General features: G+C 46.4%; 1 long non-coding RNA gene across 2 annotated transcripts in view; it reads right to left on the bottom strand.

Annotated features, from left to right (window-relative positions):
- Positions 1-219: 219 nt before the first annotated feature.
- The window catches only part of LOC131277336 (uncharacterized), a 55,295-nt gene continuing 41,539 nt past the window's right edge, over positions 220-13,975 (bottom strand). For both annotated transcript variants that reach the window (XR_009184526.2, XR_009184525.2), the window contains exon 5: positions 220-683. This is a non-coding gene — a long non-coding RNA (uncharacterized lncRNA). The remainder of the gene's footprint in view (positions 684-13,975) is intronic.

Here is a 13,975-nt window from a genome sequence, read left to right as displayed (position 1 = left end):
TGGTAGCGATTTCCTCAGAGAGGGGCTGTCCTGATAGCACGTGCTTCTTTCTCCTTCACACTCAGAGGTCTGGGAGCCTCACTGAATGGGAGCAAGTTCTCTTATGGGAAAACCCTGATCTGGAGTTCTAGAACCTAAAATCACTAGAGGGACAGGTGCTATTCTGAATTTCCTCCACCTAGGTGCCTGCTCACTTTTTGAAATTCAAAGCTCTGCTCTCTTGACATATGCATGGCCATTTCAACAGAACGGCATGCCTGTTCCAGCACCACAAAGAAGAAACACGTCTCTCAGTGAGAAGGTGATTTATTGCAAATGCACAAGCAAGGAACTGGGATAATCTTCCCAAAACCAGTTCAAAGTGAGAATGGGAACTTGAATTTGTATAGGGAAACACCCAGGGGAGAGATGAAAAGAAAAGCAAGTCCAAAACAAGAAACAAGTGATGACTTTTTAGACCTTCCAGGGGTCTTGTGAGGAGGGTACCTGCAATTTTCCAGTCCTGTGTTATCTCAAGCATGTTAAACTCACAATCACTCAGTTTCTGTGATTTATCAGTGACAGTTTAGATTCAGATATTGGTGCTTCTGATGCTATTCTCTGGTTTTGCCTTCAGTTGATATTTCATTCTTCTTGTTCCTGTAACCGGAACTGGGAAGGTCTGGTTGATGTCCTCTTAGGAGCTAAGGAGAAAGAGTAACTATTAAGATTGGATTAAGAGAAAGCTATCTTAGTTATGTCTGCATAGATCCAGAGCTGCGTAGGTGAAGAAATTTTTAATAAGCACTTTTTCCAGCTCTCAATTTCCTGGTGAATAAAGGACAGCTCCAGATAGCCTCAAGAGTGTTGCCTTTGTGGCCTCTAAATCCACTCATTTTCTTGTCTCGACAGCATCTCCAGTGCTGGGACCAGACAAGACCATGAACTCTGGAGTCTCCCTGTATCCTGGCACTGCCCTGCCAATCCCTTCACCCATTCCTGGCCCACCACCCCCACCTCCCTGGGGGCAGCACCTACCCCCATCTTTCCTTCCTGGCAGCTCTCTGCTGCTGCCTGCATTCCCCAGGCCACAGTTGGTGACAGGAAGTGGGGGCCTTGTCCCCAGTGGGACTGGAGGTGAGAAGATCATTCTTCAAATCACAAAACTACGGGGACCAGCAGAGCCCCCTCCTACTCAGCCCTGTGTCCTTCCTCAGATGCCCCACATTTCAAGTGACCCAAGGATCCTCTGTGGGGGTGCTCAGCATGCCCCTCCTGGGATCTTGAGGGTCTCTGCTCTGGAGCCCTTGATCCCAGCCTCAGCTGTGGGGTGCACCCAGTCTGCTGAGGGAGGCTGGACCCCAGGCCTTCCTCCTCAAGCTCCACCACCAGCTGCCCAGATGACCCCAGTATTCCTCCAGGGAATGCTTTCTTCAGGCCACAGGAGGCCTCCATGGAGAGAGGTCCTCCCTCCAACCAATCCAAGGATGACTCCTGTAACCCCAAGAGTGTTATCCAGAACTTCCAATGTTGGCAGTGCTTCAAGTCCCTGGCCCGGAGGCACATTCGCCTAAGTCCTGATGCTGAAGCTCTTTCCTGCTTTCTCATGTGAGTGGCTTCCTCTTGGAGACACATTTGACTGTTTTGCACCATTCAGATACAGAGGACTAGGGGATGGATACCCCAGGTTAATGTCTCCAGAATTTCTTGACAGTAGGTCATGAGGAGAGAAGATCTATTTCTGGTTTATGATTGATTTTCAGGTGTCTTATCTCAATTGATACCTCCCTTTATTGGGGGTCCAGCCATTCTCTACTTTGGTATCATTATCCTAGTAACCATTTATATAACAACTAACAATCCAAGGGGTGTCCTGACATTGAGTGAGGAGCCATGATTTGAATTGAGGTGTGACTACAAACACCACACTCTTCCCCTTGCACTCTACCTTCCAGCACAAGATTTGAGCATCTGTTGTCTAGAGAAAGCAAAATCCACAGCAATCAGGCAAATAAGTCTAGTTTTTCCCCCATACACATTGTTCTGGAGAATCCCAGTTAGAACTGGGAGGTGGTAAAAACTGTAGAGTTGTGAAGTACTTGGCTCCAACTTGATTTGTAATCCTGGAGAGGTTACCTCACTTGGTAACCTTATCTGTAAGGGTTTATTCCATTTATTTCAGAGTATTGCTTAGATGTTTACCTGAGCTAATAGACAAACTACTTCATAGACACAATTTCTCATGCTTTCCTACCTTACATGATAACTAGTCTTTTTTCTTTTTATTGTAATTCTTACTTTTTTAAATTGTTATATTATTTTAGGATTTTGAAAGGACAAGAAGAGCAAAAGAGCTCACAAAAGGCAAAATTATCCTAACTAAAGAGTGTGAATGAATGATTAGCAATGTGGCCCAAGTCCATGGGCTGTTGTGACTGTGAGGCAGAAACCGTGATGGTAATATTTTCCTCTTTTCACACCGTGAACTGCCATCCGTCTCTGCTCTGCACTGCCCCCAGTAAAACTGTGTCAACCGCAATAGAGCCTATATCAAATAACAAGACACTTAATTTTTATTTACACAATGCTTTTCGATTTTTGAACTCCCAAAAGTATCTCCTGCCCCAGGGAAGAATTCAAGGAAGTCCCCCAAATTTCCAGCTGAAGAGTCTTAATGATTCTCCCACATTCTTGAACACTCTTGGAGCAAACTCTCAAATGCAGGCAGCAGCATGATCTTCTGTATCTTTTTTTTTTTTTTAATTTAATTTTTTTTATTGACTTTGTAATAATGTTACATTAAAAATATATATGTGAGGTCCCATTCATCCCCACCCCCCCCCACCCCCCCCCTCCCCCCCAACAACACTCGTTTCCATCATCATGACACATCCATTGGATTGGGTAAGTACATCTTTGGGCACCTCTGCACCTTATAGACAATGGTCCACATCATGGCCCCCACTCTCCTCCCTTCCATCCAGTGGGCCCTATGAGGATTTACAATGTCCAGTGATTACCTCTGAGGCACCATCCAGGGCAGCTCCATGTCCCAAAGACGCCTCCATCTCTCATCTCCTCCTGCCCTTCCCCATACCCATTGTCCACCATGTCCACTTTTCCCAATCCAATGCCACCTCTTCTATGTGGACATTGGATTGGTTGTGACCATTGCACCTCTATGTCAAGAGGAGGCTCAGATTCCACATGGATGCTGGATGCAGTCCTCCCATTTTCAGTTGTAATCACTCTAGGCTCCACGGTGTGGTGATTGTCCTTCTTCAACTCCATCTTAGCTGAGTGTGGTAAGTCCAATAAATCAGATTGTAGGTGCTGGAGTCTGTTGAGGCTCAGGACCTGGCTATCACATTGTCGGTCCAGAGATTCAAATCCCCTAAATATATCTTAAACCCCAACGTTAACTGCACCTCCGGCACATTAGCATGAAAGACTTATGAAGGGAGATCCCATCTGAGTCCAGATTCATCACACATACACACCATTTCCAAAGAGGGGCCATCTGCCCTGATAGTTAACCCCATCGGCCATGACCATAGCTCTCATGGGTCTCTTTAGCCTTCAAAGGAACCATTTTCTGGGGGTTGAATCTGCTTTATATACTACATGACCTCAATGATATGAAATAACCAAGCTGCCCTAGATAGCAAGAGACTGAACGATAGGCTTACAGGAAATCGGAGGGTGGAGGAAGGATATGAGCCGATGTCTGCAGGGGTGCAATTTAAGACGAGAGGGTGGTAAGTATGAACACAAAGAAAGGATCTTCTGTATCTTGAGGCAGCCCATGGCTGTCCATGGGCATGGGCTTTAACAACTCTTGGCTTTGCATACTAACTCCTCTTCATATTCTTTTTTTTTTAATTATTTATTTTTAAAAATTACATTAAAAAAATATGAGGTCCCAATCAACCCCACCGCCCCCACCCCCCACTCCCCCCACAGCAACACTCTGTTTTCCAAAGCACTCATCACCTAATAGTCACCTGGGAAGTTGTTTACTTAGCTTTGGCCCCTGGGAATAGGCCCGGAATCTCCTTGTAAAGTGCTCTCCCAGTTCATTCACTACACAATGCCATTGAAGATACAGAGGGAAGTCAGAGATTCCAAAACAATCATTTCATTGTTGTTCCTTGTATTGATATTCAATATTCGGTCAGGGATCATACAAGGCAGATGTACTTAAAATCACAGGGTGGGAAATGGACTTTGGCCCAGTGGTTAGGGCATCCGTCTACCATATGGGAGGTCCACAGTTCAAACCCTGGGCCTCCTTGACCCGTGTGGAGCTGGCCATGCGCAGTGCTGATGCACGCAAGGAGTGCCGTGCCACGCAAAGGTGTCCCCCGCGTGGGGGAGCCCCACGCGCAAGGAGTGCGCCCGTGAGAAGAGCTGCCCAGCGTGAAAAGAAAGTGCAGCCTGCCCAGGAATGGCGCCGCCCACACTTCCCGTACCGCTGACGACAACAGAAGCGGACAAAGAAACAAGACGCAGCCAATAGACACCAAGAACAGACAACCGGGGGGGGGGGGGGAATTAAATAAATAAATCTTTAAAAAAAAATCACAGGGTACACATAGAAAGGAGATCATGAAGGGGCAGATGGTGGATAGATGGGATGGGGTTCAGGTGATGTTGGCTGGGTAGTATCAGGAAGGGGTAGGAGAAGGTGCATGTAGAATATTACTGACAAGGGAGATTTTAGCCCAGTGCTTCGACCACTGGCCCATTGGAAGCCTACCATGATCCTGGAAGAGGGACCACAGAGGGCCGTGCAGGAGTGGTGGCACACAAGCAAATTTGATTGGATGATCTACTACGACATGGCCTCAAAGTGATCCAGGGATCCTTGTTAATTTGCGAGGTTTTGTGGCTGGGTGTGATTGGGGAGGATGAAGCCAGGCAGGGGTCTTGCTTTGTTGCTGGTCAATAGAAGGGATACTTAGAGAGGGGGTGTCAACTAGGTCACTCTTCCCTGGAAATTGAAGGACCAACTCCTCTGTGCAGTCACTTTCACCTTTAGTACTGGACGGTTTTTCACCTTTCTTTCATAGGATGCTCAACCCTTCTCTGACACTGCGTCTGCAGATGTCATGAAATTGAAGGTCTTAGGATGGGGTTGAGGGTAATTCCTACAGATTCTGATGACTTTAAGCCTCTAGGTTGTAGGTACTTTGCAGAGGTGACATGCTTTACAAGGCATGTTTCTGCCTGTCTGGGTGTCTGGGCAGCTGGAGCCTATTGGCATAGAACTTTGGGCCCACCTCTCCTCACAAGATCATATCCAAATGGTTCCCTGTCATTCCAGATGAGTTATGTTGGATGAGGTTGGTTAGGGGAAGCCAGGATCTCAGATATCCTGTGAACAATTTGTTCAACTGCATGTTAAACTCTTGGCGAAAACACAAAGTAATGACAAAAAAAATTAAACAGGACAGCATTGGAAATTGAATCCCCTCCATAATGTTTCCTTCTACTTTCTTTCCAAGCATTATTTCACCCCATGTCTTCATTCAGTTTACTGGTCCAAGGCTCTAGGATTCTTAGACCTGGGCACTGACCCCTCCTTTATTTATATTAACATCCCAGATACCAGCACGTCATTACTGTCAGCTCATCAGCATAGTTTTTGCTGACATCCTTGACTTGGGGATGATGGCCACCTTTGTGATCCTGTCATGTACCACAATGACAAATTTAATTCAAGAACCTATATCAAGATTGTTGAAGCCCATTCAATCCTAGTTAAAAGAGTGTATAGTCAAGCAATTACAACTTGTAGACCCAATTTTGAAAATCTGCCAAGTACCAAATTGATTCATTTTTTTCACATTCCCCTTAAGTGATGATGCTTTGCTGTAGGTGAATGGATGATGTGGGGACCTCATGAAGTACCCCCAAACTGTGGTTGTACTGCCAGGAGTAAAACCCCTCTTGGAAAAGCACTTATCCAAGACCCTGATAGCTCTCCCAAGACACTTAGTTTCCCCTATTGTTGGTGATGATCTCTTTTTGTAGGCATCGCAGTGGGCCAGGCCACCTTGTCAACACTGCCTGTGCCTTCCTCCCATGCTAGGTTCAGGGAGTTTGAAATTGAAGAAGAGAGGCAGATTCAGATGTTGGAGGAGAGGAATGGTTTCCAGTGCCCTCCACCTCCAGCCCCTCCAAATCTTCATCCACAGGTGCCCCCAGGCACTATGGAAGGCCAGAAGCCAGGTATGGCTTGTCACATTCCAACAGAAGACTAGGTGCAAAGGGGACTGAGAGAAGGCAATAAGACTCATGAGCTACATTCCTTTCAAGATTTGCCTTCTGTATTTCCAAAGGAGAAATCCATCGAGAACCTAGTTTCTCAGTTACCCTTTGTCATGGGCTAGGTCAATTTTGTCAGCTGTCATACCTACACTCTCATCTTGACTGTCAAAAGGGACATATTTATATAATATTCCTGATGATGAGGGGATGGATGAAGAGATAGCTTTCAATATCACAAGTTCCTCTTTTTCTTGAAGAGAAACTTTCTCTAAGATCATTCATCTTTTAAATTTTATCCTATAAATGTTCATGTAGTTTCAGATTAGCCTGAACCAAGTGGAAGTATTTTCTATCCCTCAAATATTACTCTAACCAATATATGGTTGGAAAGTAAAAGCTGGAGATTCATTCCACTTTTACTTCTTGACCTCTGTCCCTACCTTTAGTGTCCAATCCAAAAAAGTCTGGGCCCAAGGCCAAGGTTTCCAGCCAGAGGCAATGCAGACAGCAGTGGGCTCTGAAGACAAAGGCCCACAAGGAGATCCCACCCAATGCCATAAAAGAGTACATTGACCTCATGGATGGGCTGGTGGGGCCTTTGCACTCAGCCTCTGAGGGGGAAGATGGAGAATGGGAAGAGGAAGAACATGGACAGCAAGAATGTGATGGAATCTATGCAAACCCGGATCTCCTCAACTACATCCACCAGCTGTGTGCAGAGGCAGACTTCATCACCAAGGTGGGTGGATTTTAGGTGAGGTGTCTAGCAGAGTCCTTGCTAGAGCACTGTCAGATGTTCAGGCCTGTGCTTCTTTCCCAGTCTGTTGATACTTGGGCCTATTCCTTATCTCCTGAGCAGTGTGCAGTGGGTACATGTATGTGTTTTTGAGTCTTTGTGTGTGTGTGCATGTGTGATTGTCTCTATGTGTACCTGGTGGAGGTCATCATCCAAAACATCCACAGATTGCAGATTGAGGTGCAGTGTCAGTGCTTTCCCTCCTGCTTCCAAAACCGACAGGTGGCTCCTTCTCAAGTGTGCTCAATCCCCTTTTATTACTGTTCCCAGGTGGAGGCTGTCATTCACCCTCGATTCCTAGCAGAATTGCTTTCCCCAGGAACACATGTAGAATTCTTGTCCCTAACAGAGGAGCTGCAGCAAGAGGAAGGACTCACGCCCACCCAGGTAAACCAAGGGTGGGACGGCCTCACAACATGTAATCTACATGACCTTGTCTAACCTACTTTGTCTTGGGCGGCATGGCTTCTGGAGAAAAATAGCGGAAGGTGTGGGGGCAAATGGAGAACCAGTACGGAGGAAATTATGGAGAGGTATGGGGTAGGTGTGGTTAGGACTGAAAGTTTGGGAACAATGCATAGGAAGATGGGCAGAATAAGCTATAATATATGTCTACAAAACCTACCTCCCTTCTGCTCAAGTGCAGTCATCTTCACCACACATTCAGCCACCTCATATGAGAAACATCTGCAGTTATTAATTGTCTATTTCCTTGACAACAGTTGGTTGAAAAGCGTCTGCTGTCCTTGAAAGATGTAGAGGGTATGGAAGCACCTCCAAATTATGATATACCTGAATTGGACACAGTTGCTTCCACATGCAAGTCTAGCAATGGTGCAGAGAGTAAAGCTGACCATGGCCAACTTCTGGGGATTCAAGTCAGTACTGATGCCCTACATTGAGATGGCAGAGCAGACAACAGCCTGGACCTCCCTAAAGACATTGCTGTCTCTCCAAGGTGTCAAGACAATCCACAAATCATAAAGAAACAAATGTCTTATCATCACCAACACCAAAGACACTCTTCCCTTAGATTTGGAAGCAGAGATGAGATGGCTCTGCAAGAAACCTTTCCAATAAGTACCAAATCCAAGCCTGCAGATGGGTCCAGTGAAGAGGAGGATGAGGAGCTCCCCAGCCTTGCATTCCTCTTGAAACCGCCACATCAACTGCTGTCATGGGGACTTGTCAAGAGTCCCCTTGCTCACTCAGGCCATCACACCTCTGGAATCAAGAGAGCACATGGAGAATCCCTGTCTGTATCATCTCTGAAAAGAGGTCACAATCAAACTCCTCATCCTGATGCCAAGTCTCCAGACACAGCTTTAGTTGAAGGTCCATCTTCTGCTGGAAGAAAATCCCACCTCATAGCTGACTTTGGGGCTTCGCAGAGGCAAATGTTGGTGCTGGGTGCCAGTCAATCCTCTCACTCTCAAAAAAGAAGGTGTGACCAACTTTTGGATCCTAGAAAGAAGCCCCGATGTGGAGAGTAGGGAGCAGGGGCCAAACTCTCCTCATAACAGACCTTCCATTGTGGACCCCCACAGTAGATTTCCTCTTGCTTAAACCAAATGACTCTACATGCTGCTTCCTGGTCCTACTGTTATTCCTTGGCATTTCTAGAGACTGTGGGGAGGACAGTGAGTGCCTTCAAAGACTTTCCAATATGACTATGATACCCTTGGTAGGGTAGGAAGAGTGGGGGTTTTGGGAGTTTTATAGAAATTTTATATAAACTTAATTTTTATTTAAAATGCTCTCAGTTCTGCATTATTGCATATGTCCAACATTGCTACTTCAGGGATGGTGGGGTGTTGAAGGTGGAGAAATATGGATGGCTGCAGTCTCGGTGGATCCACAGGTGACTGGCCTAGTTCTGCCCTCCTGCTTCAGTCTATATTCTTTCAGCCTGCTCCTGGGAAAAGAGAAATTTCATGGTCTTCCTGTTTAGTGACAAGTCCCCATTGGTCTTTCCTTATGCCTTCTCACAAGCTCTGGCTCCATTGTGGGTGGCCATCAGTGGATGGCCATCAGGATATTATCTGTATCTCCTAATACTTTCCTCATGGAAAGTTGCTCTTCTACCTTTTTGGTTTCTGGAATATCAGCTAATTTTCTATAATTGATATGTGAGTCAACACCTTCCCCAAGTGTTCTTGTGCTTTCCTTACCTAAAGGATGTAGACATTGGTGCTTCCATGGTCCTCAGTACATGCAGGCCATGTGTTGTGTGGTTGGTTTGAGTAGACACCTCCAAGCCTGCTTCCCAGGGACATTAAGACTCAGGATTATTAAATGTGTTATTAGACTTGGCCTATTTCTTAATGCTAATAAGGACAGAAAAAGAATGTGGGGTAAAAGAAGATTCACAAGTCCATCAAAATGTATTTGTATGCAATATGATATAGGGATGGAGGATATGAAGTTGCTTTGTGTATTTCGGTACAAGAATGAGTCTTGTCCAAGTAGCTGGGGAGAGATTCATTTTTGTGGCCAAGGGGACTGACATCAGGAATTTTTGGGCTCTTCTGAGGATCACTCCACAAACACTGCTCCCTCTCCTCCCCAAATAATGACTGAAATTTTTATATGGAACACAGGTAGAAAATTACACTCATGTCTAAAATTGTTTCTTTCCAATGAAAGTCAAACCAACTTCATTGTAAAAAAAGAAACAGAAAAATAAATGGTTTGATTTGTTTAGCATGCCGTGGGCTGCCCTGCATGTGCAGGGTATATTTAAGCTGGGAGGAAGGTGGAGAAGGTCTGAGGCACTCAATCACCCCCCTTCCTGGGCTCTTGTCCAGGCCCATGGTTAGAGCAGTTAGACAGCCTGGGGATCTGGGATTTAGTGACTAGGATTTGATTCTGGGGGTGTGTGGAGAATTTAGTTGAGCACTGGGTGGACATGTTCTGGACCTGAATTAAGCGGTAAGTGTCCTATGAGGATACAGTCAGGAAAAAAACTTGAGATCAAGGAGATACGGTGCACCCTCTTTGTACTGAAAGTTTTTTTGTCACCCTCCAATCTCTAATTAACCTCTCAAATTGAGGTGTCCATGGTTCAGTCTCTCGACTCATTCTGTCAGCCCTGACAGACTCTGAGATTCCTTGACACAAACCCTTGTTCCTGGCCAGTGCTGCCTTCTCTAAATTCTAAGTTCTGATTCCTTCCCCATTGACTTTGTGGTTTCAGGCAATCCATGACTTCCAGGGTGTGTCCTCTGGGACAGCTCAGCACACACAGCTGGGGTTGCATTGCAGGGTGGTATCCCATCACATAGGCGATAAGGTTGCCCTTTTACCAAGGGTTCCGGCACCCATGCTTGCTGCTGGCAAAGAGCTTGGGATAGAAATAGTCACATATCAGGACCCTCTCCTCTTGTCATCTTCACATATTACCCATAATTCTGCCCACAATTTCTCCTTCACCTCTACTTCTTTTTCCAAAGAAAGCAGCATCCAGGGGCTGTCTGCCCTCTACTGTCCTTTCTGTAATGGAATTTTATACTTGGCCATGCTTTCCCCAGCTGATGCCCTCTCTCTGTTCCAAGCTGGACCTCACGAAAGTGATGTGGGACTCATAGGCTGTATATCACAGTGGCAGTATGATAAGGGCTGGGCACCAGCAACAAATGTCTAGAAGATTCCTAAGCACCATGTCATGCAGGCTCCACTTGGGTAGAGCATCCTCATCATGTGTTCCCATACTGCTTCTTCCTGGTGTGTAAATCAGTGACCACATCAGTCACTAATTGATAATATATTGAGGGAACAAAAGAGAGAGCCCTTGCTCCATCATTCACTGCTGTATGACTTTGGGAAAGTCACCAAGTCCTTTCCACTCCAAGTTCTTTATTGGAAAATGGATTTAACATAGTTCAGCTCAAGATGTTTGAAATAGTAAATGAATCCTGTTTGTAAGAAACTAGTTCAACTGTCCTGTGGTCTCTCTTCTCAGTCGGGGACAGATTTCACCATCACATTTAGTCCAGGGCTTTTTGGTTTTGCTCTCATGTTTTCACATACCTGGGTGTCTCTCCATCTCCCATCCTTGTTTTGGTTAAACAGTTGACAGCAGGTGGGAGATTCTGGTGTTGTCCAAACACTGTTCCTTGCCCTATTCCTAAAATGTGTCCCTGAGCCTGCAGAGTGAGGACTGCTTGAAGGGTCATCCTGCCTGAACTTCCTCATTGACCACCATCTGACAACCATGTACCAAAGCCCACCAGAAGACTTGGCACATACTAGGCTTTATTCCACTGAATTTTTACTTCTTCTCCTGGTTTCTATCTCTTCTTTGGGAACATTTGGAAGGGCAGAGTTTGTGATTTGAAGTGTTGTATATTCTCCCAAGATGGTCAGTAATGGAGGAAGCCTTTGGAGGAGAAGTCCAATTTGCTGCCCTCATGTCTGCTTGATGTTTACAAATTCACACACGCCCCAACCACACATCTTCACACACACACACACACACACACACACACACACACACACACATTCCACTGTCCACAGCCACCTCACTGTACACTATCAGTGTCCTCCCCAGGGTTTATATTTCATAGTAAACAATGCTTGCAATTGTTTACTCCAGAGTTGTATGTAAATATACAGGTATAGAACTCAATTTTTTTTCACTCAGGATAAGCCCTTAAGTTACATCCAAACTATTGCATACATCAATAGCGTGCTCCTTTTTTTTTTTTTTTTTTTTTTAAGAATCCAATTACATATGTTGAAAGATTAGGTATCAGCCATGGTTCCATTATGGTTTACATTATGGTTTACATTTTAGGCTATAAACCCTTTATAAATTTTTGGTGATATCTAACATAGCCTGTATCCATCATTTCAGGATCATGCAGAACACTTCCCTTGCCCCCAAGTGATCTCCTCTCCCAATTACTCTATTCCTCTCTCCCCCTGCCCTTAGGGCCCACACTGACACCCAAGCTTCACTTCTTGAAGGACAAGATTTGTAGATACTTGCAAGAATGCTGAGGGCTTGACACACTGGTCTGCCCTCCCCCACTGGGAGCCACCTATGCTCGAGAGACACCCTCCCCTCTATGGGAGAATATCAGGCCTCCCCAGGATGCGGTCATGATGCCTTCCCACTCATTGTATGGGTCTACACTCACTTATATAACACACTATGACATGATGAGCACTTACACATTCCCTAGAAGCCTGACCCAGGTGCACACTGTATCAGAAGATGCATCAAACACCTTAAACCAGTAACCCTTCCTTATTATATTTTCTAAAGAGGTTTCTCATGATTACAGTTTCAACCACTACCTGACAATCTATTCTGTTCTCCTGCTCTGCCCAACCCTCCCCCCAATTCCTTGGACCATCTGACCCATCCTCACCTCAAGCATCCAAAGCCAAACCCAGTAGTGTCCCTATGCCCCTGTTGTATCCCTTCATGCCCAACTACTTACCTCTAATTTATCATAGGTTTCCCCCATGTGGGTGTCAACTCACAACCTTTCTCTCACCAACTATTTTCTGTAAGCCTATCTTCCAGTCTCTAACTCTCTGAGAGTTTGATTTGCTTAATTCATAATGGAGAGGTATTCTACTATATTCTACTGCAGAATTATTGTGACTCTAGCAATGGAAATTATATCATTGATGTGGGGACATTGGTCATGGGAGTTGCTGAAGGCAGGGAGAGGGAAAAGGAGGTGTGATACTGTGGCATTTTGGGGACTTGGAGCTGTTCTTGATGATATTGCAGGGACAGATGCAGGAAATTATATATTGTTGCTGCCTCCCTTCACCCCTCCTCCTTGCCTTTGTTATCTCCCTTTTCCAGCCGTTGCTATCCTTCCCGCCAGTCCCGTCCACTTAGCCAACTCATAATCTGCCCCCTTTCTTAATCACCGCCTACTTCATAGCTGCCTGCACAGTTCCGCCTATCCACTACCGCCCCGTAGTTTACCCGCCCCAATTCCTACCCCTCCCTTGACCCGACCTTATATAATCAAGTGTATTTCTGCAATAAATTAGACTAGCTCATTCTCACAGGCTGTCTCCGTGGTTTTTACCGCGCGTCCCCCACGCCTGGAGAACCTAGGCCTACGCGTTGGCCTAGGGGCTCACCGCTGAGCCGTGGAAGCCCGCCCGGTCCTCGTAGGTTGCTAACTTAGAATAGCAGCCCACAGCAGGGGTTGCTAACTTGGAATAGCAGCTCACAGCTGGGGGCCCGCCCGGGATCCTTTCCTTCCACCGCCCTCCGGCCCCTCTCTGCTGCTGCTGCTGCTACTGGCGACCATTTCAGCTCTCCAGGTAGGGACCCCATCGCCGTCTTTTCTTCTCCCACTATGGGCACCTCTCTCTCCTCACACCATACCCCTCAGGTTCGGCTTTTAGCCGCCCTGCTTGATACCAATGGAGTCCGCGTTTCCCTGAAACAGCTCCAAAAATACTAGGACCTGCTCCTCCCTTTTAATCCGTGGCTTGCCACCTGCCAGCTCTGGAGCCCAGACACATACTCTCGACTCATAGATCGAGTCACCTCCGCCATAGAGCATGAAAAGCGGTCTTTTCCGCATGGCCTGCTGCCTGCTCTAGTAGCCATACGCGCCTGTCTCCTTGGTGCGCCGTCAGAAGCTATCCGAGACAAATCGGTTAAGCAACCCAATGACTATGAACCCGATGATCCTGGCGACACAAATTCTCTGTCTGACCAGCTCGCCGCCGCTCTCGAGCGCGAACCTCCCCGCCCGCGCTCCCCACGGCTCGCAGAAGCCGCTTCAGTAGCTCCTCAAAATAGCGGACTTTCTCCTTCTTCTTCCACCTCTGCCCAAAATGGCGCACTTCCGGCTTCTTCTTCACCTATGTCCGAGCCCGCCGGCGGGAACAAAGACGCTTCCTCTCACCTTTACCCGCCCCTCCCTGTCTCGTCATCTTCCGGCC

This window comes from Dasypus novemcinctus, assembly GCF_030445035.2.
Source record: "Dasypus novemcinctus isolate mDasNov1 chromosome 8 unlocalized genomic scaffold, mDasNov1.1.hap2 SUPER_8_unloc_1, whole genome shotgun sequence".
Taxonomy (NCBI): domain Eukaryota; kingdom Metazoa; phylum Chordata; class Mammalia; order Cingulata; family Dasypodidae; genus Dasypus; species Dasypus novemcinctus.
This window is presented reverse-complemented; position numbering and strand designations above follow the sequence as displayed.